Genomic DNA, 10,833 nt, shown 5'->3' with positions numbered 1-10,833 from the left:
AACGATTGTGAGATTGGCCCAGGACTGGACAATGTTTTGTTCTTTTGTGCATAGTGTTGCTATGAGTTGGTACCAACTTGATGGCACCTAACAATAACAACAACCACTAAAACCAGTGATGATGAAATTGGAGAATTCTACCAACTTCTTCAGTCTGAAATTAATCAAACATGTAATGAAGATGTATTGTTTATTACTGGTAATTGGAATGTATAGGTTGGGAACAAAAAAGAAGGATCAGTAATTTAAAAATACATCCTGGTAATAGAAACAATGCTGGAGATTGCAAGATAGAAGTTTGCAATACCAATTACTTCATTTTTAAACAACGTAAGAGATGATTATACATGGATCTCACCAGATGGAATTGACTACATCTGTGGAAAGAGATGGTGGAAAAGCTCTCTATATATATCATCAGTCAGAACAAGACCAGGGACAGACCATCAATTGCTCATATGTAAATTCAGGCTGAAGTTGAAGAAAATTAATACAAGTCCATGAGAGGCAAAATATAACCTCGAACCATATCCCACCTGAATTTAGAGATCATCTCAAGAACAGATTTGATGCATTAAACACTAAAAGAACAAAGATCTGAAAAGTTGTGATATGGCATCAAGAGCACCATACAGGAAGAAAGCAAAAGGGGAGCTTCTTCTATCACTCTTAAATACTTACGAATACATCTAAACAGAGAAACAAACAACCTATAAAAAGAAAACTACAAAACATTATTTTAAGAAATCAAGAGACTTACAAAAATTGAAGATTATAAATGCTCAAGGATAGTAAGACTTAATGTTGTGAAAATGTCAACACTAACCCAAAGCAATCTATTGATATAATGCAAACCAAATCCAAATTCCTGTGTCCTTCTTTAAAGAGATGAAAAAAAAAACTGATCACTAACTTTATAAGGAAAGGAAAGAGACCTAGAATAAGCAGCGCATGATTTGAGAAGAACCAAAAGGGCTTTCATTTCCTGATCTCAAAATCTACTACACAACCACAATGGTCAAAATAGTCTTTTACTGGTACAATGAAAGATACACAAATCACTGGAATAGAGTTGAGAACTCTGAAGTAAATGCATTCACATCTCTGACTAAGAGCCAAAACATATTAAATGGGGAGAAGATAGTCTCTTCAACAAATGGTTCTGACATTTGCAGAAAAATGAAGCAAGACCCATAGCTCACACCTCGTCTGAGGGTAAGTCAAAAATTATCTGCACTCTGATTATATTAAAATGTCCATCCACGTCCACGGTTGATAACAACATTGAGCATACACATGAAATGATTCTGTCAAATAGATTAGTGACAGTGGATTATGTGGCAAATCAGTTACAAATCAGTCATAACTCTACCTATGAAATAATCCACAACAGACTTTGTGTTCAAAAAGTTTGTGCGAGATGGAGAGAGCATAAACAGAAGTGTTTGGACATCTGTAAACAAAACTTGGACCAATAGTTGAAGGAAGGTAAATGCTTCTTTTAAAAAATCATTACTGGTAATGAGACATGGATTCGTCACTAAGAGCCTGAGAGTAAACAGCAGACTGTGTTTATGGAATTGAAACATCCTCATTTGCCAACCAAGAAAAAGTTCAAAAGTGAACCATCAGCTGGAAAAATCCTTAACAGTTTTTCTGGGATTTTCAAGGGCCAGTATTAGAACACCATCAAGAAAAAGTTCCAACAATCAACAGCGCTTGTTACAGAGAGATGCTCATTGAAAATCTGAAACCTAAACTTTGGATTAAACCCAGAGGACTGCTATCCAAGTGCATGACAATGCACTTCAGCACACCTCTGCCTGCACTGTTCACACTCCACAAAACTTCATTTTGAGGTGTTAAAGCATCCTCCCTATGGACTTTCACCCATTTTGGTCCTCTGAAAGCAGCCCTTTAAGGACTAAGATTCACCTCTGATGAAGAAGTGAAGACAGCAATGCATTTGTGGCTCACTATTCAGCCTAAAACATTTTTTAATAAGGGAATGTGAAAGCTTGTTGACAGGTGGACAAAGTGAATTGAAATGCAAGGAGATTATGTCAAAAACGATGCTTTGTCTTTTCTAAAAGTGGATTAAAGGAATTCCATGCTCCATGGAGACATTTGACTCTGCCAATCTTCCCACACTCTTCAACTTTATTACCGGAGGCTCTTTCCCTACACCCAATACTATATCTGGCTCAACTATGGTGAAGTGAAAAGGAATTACTTTCAAGTTGGGATTTCAATGTTAAATTTTCACTCACATTGAAAGATCACATTTACATTCACTATCAATCCTTCAACAACCAAAGTGATCTAGAAAAGGAACTGCAGAAAATGAATCCAGACAAGATTGATAAAGGTACAGTATATTCCTATAGACCCAGTCAACACAACCATGAAGCTGAGAGCTTTCCAGGCTCAGAAAAAAGAGCTGGTATTTGACATTGGTATGGCTGACTATTATGATGTGAGGAGGTGTTACAGTTTTGCACACTTGTGTTCTAAGTGTTGGACCCTAATGAGAATGTCCATGCATATCATTGACAGAGCATTAAAGGAGGACTTTAGATTTAAGCATCATCTCTAGGTATATTGTGAAAGGAGAGGTGTATATTGTTGGGTCTATAATGAACCAGTTAGAAAATTGTCCTCTGCAGCGCATTCAGGAATAGTTGAGTATTTGAGACTTATAAAAGGTGGTCCTGACATTAAAAAGAAAGTTCATCGCAGTGGAAAAAAATCAACCTTTTTGTCAGAAGATTTATAAATATAATTAAAAATACTTTGAAGAATATGCTTTAGTAGGTTAAGATATTCTTAAAAATAAAGAAAGCTGGGATAAGATTTTAGCCCTTGTTTCTGAAACAATGTGTGATGAACTTCAACAAGACTTCTAAAACTGTCATAATTCACTTCAGCAGTAGGATTATCTGAAGACACTAGCTAATGACTATCAGAGTAACATCAAAAATGACAAATCTGGACACTGGCTAGAGTGGAAGTTCATGCTCCATTACTGTTTTCCATGGCTGTATATCAATATTAGCAAAGGAGTCGATCGTTTTTTGAAGAGCCAGCCCTTTTAGTGTTCATTTTAAAACAGGTCACATGTCTGTCCCTTTTGATTTACAAACATGGATCATTTGCTGTTCTGACCATAAATTTCACCTGCCATGAATTGGATATCATGTCAACTAATAAAGAGGAAAATGAAGCCGAATCTGATGTCAAACATTATGTGAATGTTTTTGAGAAGGTTCTTGAGGACCTGAATAAACTCGAAAAGGAGAATTTCTGATGAAGAGTGATTTACAGAAAGATTTTTGAAGATAACAACTCCCCTTAAACCAATACAGAAATCTTCTACCTTCAACCAAGAATCAAAAACTTCAAGAATTGTTTAACAAATAAGTGGTAGAATCATGTGTGCATCTTAATACTCAAAGTAAAATTTCTTTTCTACAGAAATAATTGTATTGAAACAAATGTCAAGGTTCCTGAAAGGAGAAAAAAAAGAATAAGTGATGACTAGATTTCAGATAAAAGTTGATTAAAATAAATTCTACAGACAGAGTGTGGATAATTTTTACCCATCCTTGTACAAAAGCAAACTCAACATGGATTAAAACTTAGAAGTATAAAGATCATTAATGAAAACATAGGGACAAACTTAATATGCTGTCAAACATAACTAAAAACACACAGACAGCAGAAGACAAAATATATTACTGGGATCTCCTAAAAATTAGACACTTACGTGCATCAAAAGATTTCACCAAAAAAGTAAAAATAGAGTCCACAGATTGTGGGTTTTTTGCAATGATATATCAGATAAGGAACTAATCTCTAAAATGTATAGAAAACTAAAACACCTCTAAAAAAAGAAAGAAAAAAGACAAATAACTCAATTGAAAAATGGGCAGAGGACATTCACATAGTCAGATGACCAACAAATACATCAAGAAATGTTTGTAATCATTAGCCATTAGAGAGATGCAAATCAAAACAACAACCCAAGCATTAATAGAAAACTTTTAAAAACAACAACAACAAATGCTGGGGAGGATGTAGAGAGACTGGAATCCTCCTACACTGCTGATGGGACATAAAATGGTGCAACCACTGTGGAAAACAGTATGGCACTTCATTGAAAAGTTGAAGATAAAAATATCATATGACATAGAAATCTTTCTACTTCGTATATATCCACAAGAAATAAGAGCCATGCCACAAGTAGATGTTTATCTCAGCGCCATTCACAATAACAAAAAGATGGAGAGAGCCTAAATGCTCATCAATGGAAGAATGTATAAACAAACTTTGGGACATACACACAATGGAATACTATGCACTGTTGAAGAATAACGATAAATCTGAAAAATATCTTATAACATGCATGAACCTAGAGGACAGTATGCTGAGTGAGGCCAGTCAATCACAAAAGGGTAAATATTATATGAAACTACTATTGTAAAAACTCAATAAAAAGTTTTATTTTCTTGCCCCCAAAACAGGAAGAAACTATGCCTAAACAGCCACTGGGCAAAAGTGAATGCCAGCTCCTATACCAATTGATCAGCAGCATATGACAGTCAAACCCACACTAGACTAAGCTGCATGAATGGCAAACAGACAACTAGGCACACACTTCCATTCTTCAGTTATACCCACCAGTAGACAGGTGGCAAGAACCTAAGAATACACCAACATATAATCATCAATGAAATACAAACAAAGCAATACTACAATATCCCTGAGATCACAGACAATTTCAGTTCACATGAAGAAACAAAAGAGAGTGGCTCAAACAAGTGTCCAAGATGCAGAGCCAGAAAATGTCCTGAGGAAGAAAAGATAATTGAACTATCTAAGAAAGAATTCAAGTATTTTCAATGGATTGAGAGACAATCATAGAAAGCAAGGAGAACACAGAAGAAAGTTTAGAAGAAATCAGGGAAACACTACTGGAAAAAGCAGACAAAATAAATGAAGTTTTTGAAATACAAAACCTGCAACTAGAAATTCAAAAGATTACTACTAAGATTTCAGATATAGACAATACATTGAAAGGGCAAAGGAGTAGATTTAAATCAATGGCAACCTAAATTAGTGAGCTTGAAGAGAAATCTTTCAATACTAGTAAACTAGAACAACAATCAGAGGGAAAAAAAAATCCAAAGAAAGCCTAAGATTTATGTAGAATATTAGAAAGAGAAATAACTTATGGGTGATTAGAATTCCAGAGCAGGAAGAGACAATAAAATTCATAGAGAAAATTGTTGAAGAGTATTTGGAAGAAAACTTCTCTAACATCATGAAAGATGAGAAGATAAATGGTCAAGAAGCCAAAAGAATACCAAACAGGATAGATTTCAAAAGAAAATCACTGAGTTATATCATAATCAAACCTACCAAAACCAAAGACAAGGAAATAATCCTGAGAGTAGCTCAGGAAAAACTAAGTTACCTATGAAGGAGAACGAATAAAACTAAACTCTGATTTCTCAGCAGAAACCATGCAGACAAGAAGACAATGGAATGACATATACAAAACTCTAAAAGAAAATTATTGCCAACCAAGAATCATATACTTAGCAAAGCTGTCTTTCAGATATGATGACAAAATTAGGCTGTTTCCAGATAAACCAAAATTAAAGGAATTTATAACAACTAGATCACCTTTATACTCCTGGTGTGCCACTGTAGGATAAGCACTAGACTGTGAACCATTAGGTTAGCAGTTCAAACCCACCAGATGTTCATTAGAAACTCTGTACAGGGTCTCTATGAGTCAGAATTGACTCGACAGCACTTAGCCACAACAAGATCAACGATACAAAACATACTAAAGGGTGTTATTTGGACTGAGTACTAGTGACAGCCGACAACAACTTGAGATTAACATACGTGACAACACCACTCGGAATTCAATCCAGACATAAAAGTATTTAAAGTAAAATAAAACTACAAGACTGAAAAATAGAGAACCAGGGACATCAATTTATGATGAAGTTAACTACAAAGCAAAAAGAGGGAATAGTGTCGGTACAGAAATGGCAAGGAAGTCAAGCCAATTTCAAGATAAAATAGACTTTAAAAGTGTATTTTATCTTGAAAATCTACTTGACCTTCTCTTTTATATTTTGATGTGAAGGTACAGGGTTACCTCAAAGAAAATTAATGCAGCTTCACATCAAAATATAAAAGAGAAGGGCAGAAAGATTTAGTGAATATTATTACAAAAAAATGAAGATGAAAAAAAAACTCACAAACTATAACTATATATAAAGATCAGCAATGAAAAATAGGAACAAACTTAGAGACTCTTATACATGGTATAAATACACTATCAAGCATAACTAAAAACATGTAAACAGCAGAAGACAAAATAGATGACTGGGATCTCCTAAAAATTAGACACTTACGTGCACCACTTATGTGGAGTCCTGATATGGTGCTATAGGATTAGCACTGGACTACTAACGACAAGGTTACTGTTTTAATCCACTAACTGTCCCTTGGAATCCCTATGCAGTATCTCTATGAGTCAGAAGCAATTCAATAACAGTTAACAACAGCAACAATGTGCATCAAAAGATTTCACCAAAAGAGTTAAAGGAGAACCTACAGACTGGGGGAAAAAAATTGGCAATGATATATCAGACAAGGGGCTATTGTTTAATACTTATAGAACACTTCAACACTTCAATAAGAGAAAGACAAAGAATTCAATTTAAAGTCAGAGACCATGAATAGATACCACCAAAGAAAACATTCAGGTGGCCAGCAAACACATAAAGAAATGCTCATGATCATTATCCATTGTTGTTGTTGCTAAGTGCCCTTGAGTCAGTTCTGACTTACAGTGAACTTGTAGAGGATTTCCAAGGAACAACTGGTAGGTTTGATTTGCTGGCCATGTGGTGAACAGTCCAATACTTATCCTATAGCTCCACGCCAGGACTCCATCAGCCATTGTTGTTGTTGTTGTTGTTAAGTGTCGCACAGTCGGTTCCAACTCATAGCAACACTGTGGAGCAGCTAGTGAGCTTGAACTGCCGACCTTGTGGTTCAAACTGATCTTGTGGTTCAGTGCATTATCCTGCAGCATCAGACCAGGACTCCATTGTTGTTATTAATTGCAGTGGAGTTGGTTCTGTTTAGAGAGATGCAAATCAAAACAACAGTAAGGTATCAGCCTTAATAACACAGTTCAAAAAAGCAGAAAACAACAAATACTGGAGAGGGTGTGGAGAGTATGACACCCTCCTACACTGATGGTGGGACTGTAAAGTGCTGCCACCCACTGTGGAAATCAGTAGAGCACTTTCTCAGGTAGCTGAAAATAGAAATACCTTGTGACCCAGCAACCTTTCTACTTGGTATACAACCTCAAGAAATAAGAGTCATGAAATAAATAGATAAATGCACATCCATGTTCATTGCAATATTATTCACAGTAGCAAAAAGATGGAGGTCACCTAAATGCAGAGGAATGTTTGGACAAATTTTGGTACAACACACACAATGGAATGGAATATTATACAACATTGAAGAAAAACGATGAAGCTGCAAAACACTATATAACATGGAGGAACCTGGAGAACTTTATGCTGAGTGAAATTAGTTGGTCACAAAGGGACAGAAATTGTATGTGACCACTACTGTAAAAAGTCAAGAAAAGATTTTCATTCTATAATAAACATTCTATGATGGTTACCAGGGGTGGGAAGGAAGGGAGAATTATCTACTGGGTAGAATGTAGACACCTGCTAACTTGGGTGAAGAGGAAAGCAGTTTTTAAAAATATGAAGAAAAAATCAGATCATAATGCTCACACCCCACCTATCTGCCTGTATTCCAAAACCATTAATTTATCACTTTAAAATAAATTTGATTTTGGGGTATTTTGAAATATCTACTTGTTACAGGAATTCTATAAATTAGTTGGTGAAAATGGCTTTAATTCAATAATACCTAACAGACTTCCTAATAAAGAGAGAATGAGTCTGCCCTTTTATGAACCTTTGTTGCCAGGCTTCTAGATTTCCCTTCCCATTGAAAAAGACATTTTCCAATCCAGAAATCAGGGGCCATCTTGGACGTACCCTTTCATTGAACAAGGCCCAGTTGTCATGGAGACCACTCTAACTCCTGAAGACCCTCTGTATGTCACAGTAGAATGCCATGGGGTTTTGAATGCCTGGTTTTTCATAAGTAGACCAGACCTTTCTTCTGAGGTGTCTCTATATGGACTTGAACCTTCAACCTTTCAGCTAGAAACTGAGTGGGTTAACTGCTTGCACCTCTAGTTACTCCCATTTTTACTCACCCTACCTCTCTCTGGTAGCATAGTGGTTACGAATTGGGCTGCGAACATCAAGGTCAGCAGTTCAAAATTACCAGCTGTTCCATGGGAGAAAGATGAGGCTTTCTGCTCCCGTAAAGATTTACAACCTCGGAAACCCTGTACAGGGTTGCTATGAGTCAGAACTGACTCCACAGCATATAACCACCACCTCTATTCCTGGTGTGGCACTCAGGGTTAGTGCACTGGACTGCGAAATTAGTAGGAACTGCAAGGTCAGCCGTTCACGCTCACCAGCTGCTCCTTGGAAAACCTATATAGGTCACTATGATGGCACTTAACAACAACTGCTATTTCTAAATGCCACCCCACCCATCTGTCTGACCTCCCGTATACTGAACATAAGGAGCATCTCTTCCCTGGACCACCACATCAGCCTCCCACTGGCTTCTTTGCGTCCACTCCTGTACTCCCTCAACATTCCATGCTCCATCATTCTCTATCGCACAGCTGAGGGACAGATGTTTTAAAAATGCAAATCAGCTATGTCCCTAGTTTCTTCTCCTCTTCTCTATCCTTAAACTCATCAATGGCTCCCATACTCTTAGGATGACCTCAAACACTACAAGGTTGTGGCAAGCTCTGCTTCCTATCTCTCCATCCAGGTATAGCCCAGACTTGTACAACCTGCTTCTGTCTACTGTTACATCCTCAAATATGCCATGTTCGCTCCTACTTCAGGGCCTTTACCTGGAATCTCTCACCCTACACCTCCTGTCTTAGTTATCTAATACTATTATAACTGAAATCTCCCAAGTGGATTACTTTAACAAACAAAAATTTATTTCTCTGTTTAAAGGCTAGAAGTCTGAATTCAGGGTTTGAGCTGCAGAGTAAGATTTTCTCTCTCTTTCAGCTCTAGGCCAAGATCCTTGTCTCCTTTCAACATCTGTGGGCACAGCATTCTTTGAAGATCTCCATGTGCCTTGCCATCAATCTTCTCCTGGGTCTAGGAGTTTCTCAGTGCAGGGACTTTGGGGATTACAAAAAAAATAATAAAAAAAGAACGATCAACAAACTTTGGTATGTACACACGATGGCATACATGCAATGGTGAAGAATATTGATAAATCTATTGAACACTTTATTGTTGTTGCTGTTGTTGTTAGGTGCCATCAGGTTGGTACAAACTCATAGTGACCCTATGTACAATAGAATGAAACACTGCCTGGTCCTGGCACCAACCTCGCAGTTGTTGCTACATTTGAGACCATTGCTACTGCCAATATGCCAATCCAGCTCGTTGGGGGTCTTCCTCTTTTTCTCCGACCCTCCATTTTACTAAACATGATATCCTTCTCCAGGGACTAGGCCCTCCTGACAATATGTCCGAAGTAAGAGATACAAAATCTGGCCATACTGGATTCCAGGGAGCATTCTGACTATACTTATTCCAAGACAGATTGGTATGTCCTTTTGACAGCCCATGGTACTTTTAATATTCTCCTCCAACACCATACCTTAAATGCATCAATTCTTCTAGGCCCTTCCACATTCACCATCAAACTTTGCATGCATATAAGGTTATTGAAAATACAATGGCTCGGGTCAGGTGCACTTTAGTCCTCAAACTTATATCTTTGCTCTTTAATACTTTAAAGAGGTCAGTTAGCCATAGATGAGTGAGTGCCTCCAGTGTTTCACCACTTTGTTGAAAGATTTCAAATTATATTCCATCAACTCCCAGAGACTTGTTCTTTGCCAATGCTTTAAGTGCACCTTGGACTTCTTCCTTCAGTATCATTGGCTCCTGATCATAGGCTACCTCTTGAAATGGTTGAACATTGACCATTTCTTTGGTACCATGACTCAGTGTATTCCTTCCATCTTTTTTTAATGCTTTCTGCATCATTCAATATTCTAGGGTCAAATATTCAAACACCTCATAACATGGATAAATGTGAAAGACATAATGTTGAGTGAAATTAGTCAATCACAATAAAAGCAAGTAGTATGAGATCACTTTTGTAAAAAGTCAAGAAAAGGTTTTCACACTAAATAAAAATGTCTTTGATATTTACCAGGACTAGGAGAGAAGCAGGAGTGCAATTCACTGGCTAGAACACAGACACATGTTAACTTGGGGGACAGGGAATGCAGTATACAATAAGAAGGAGGTTGACAGAAAAACAATGAAGGTAGGTGAAGACACAGGAAGGAATGCAAGAGTGAAAGGGAACAGAGGTAAATACTATTGTACACACAATCCTGCAATGACAGTGATTTAAGGGTAGAGACAGGATGAATGAGTGTGGGGGAGAGAGGGAAAATCCCTGTAACTGCAAAAAAAACAGCCAATACACAGAGCAAACAGTTTATTGTATGTCTGAATCAGGAGGACAGAGGAGCTGAAATCTCCCAGATCTGCCACCCCAACTAGGCAGCTGCCTGGGACTTTTAAGGGGGGAGAAAATCAAGACCATGGAACTTGTGGTCCAGCGTTGTTATATTGTTTT

General features: G+C 37.2%; 1 pseudogene; it reads left to right on the top strand.

Moving 5' to 3' along the window:
- The first annotated feature begins 2,117 nt into the window (after positions 1–2,117).
- On the top strand, positions 2,118–3,336 carry LOC102825171 (annotated as a pseudogene).
- Positions 3,337–10,833: the final 7,497 nt, after the last annotated feature.

Source organism: Chrysochloris asiatica, unplaced genomic scaffold, assembly GCF_000296735.1.
Source record: "Chrysochloris asiatica unplaced genomic scaffold, ChrAsi1.0 scaffold00222, whole genome shotgun sequence".
Classification (NCBI taxonomy): Eukaryota; Metazoa; Chordata; class Mammalia; order Afrosoricida; family Chrysochloridae; genus Chrysochloris; species Chrysochloris asiatica.
This window is presented reverse-complemented; position numbering and strand designations above follow the sequence as displayed.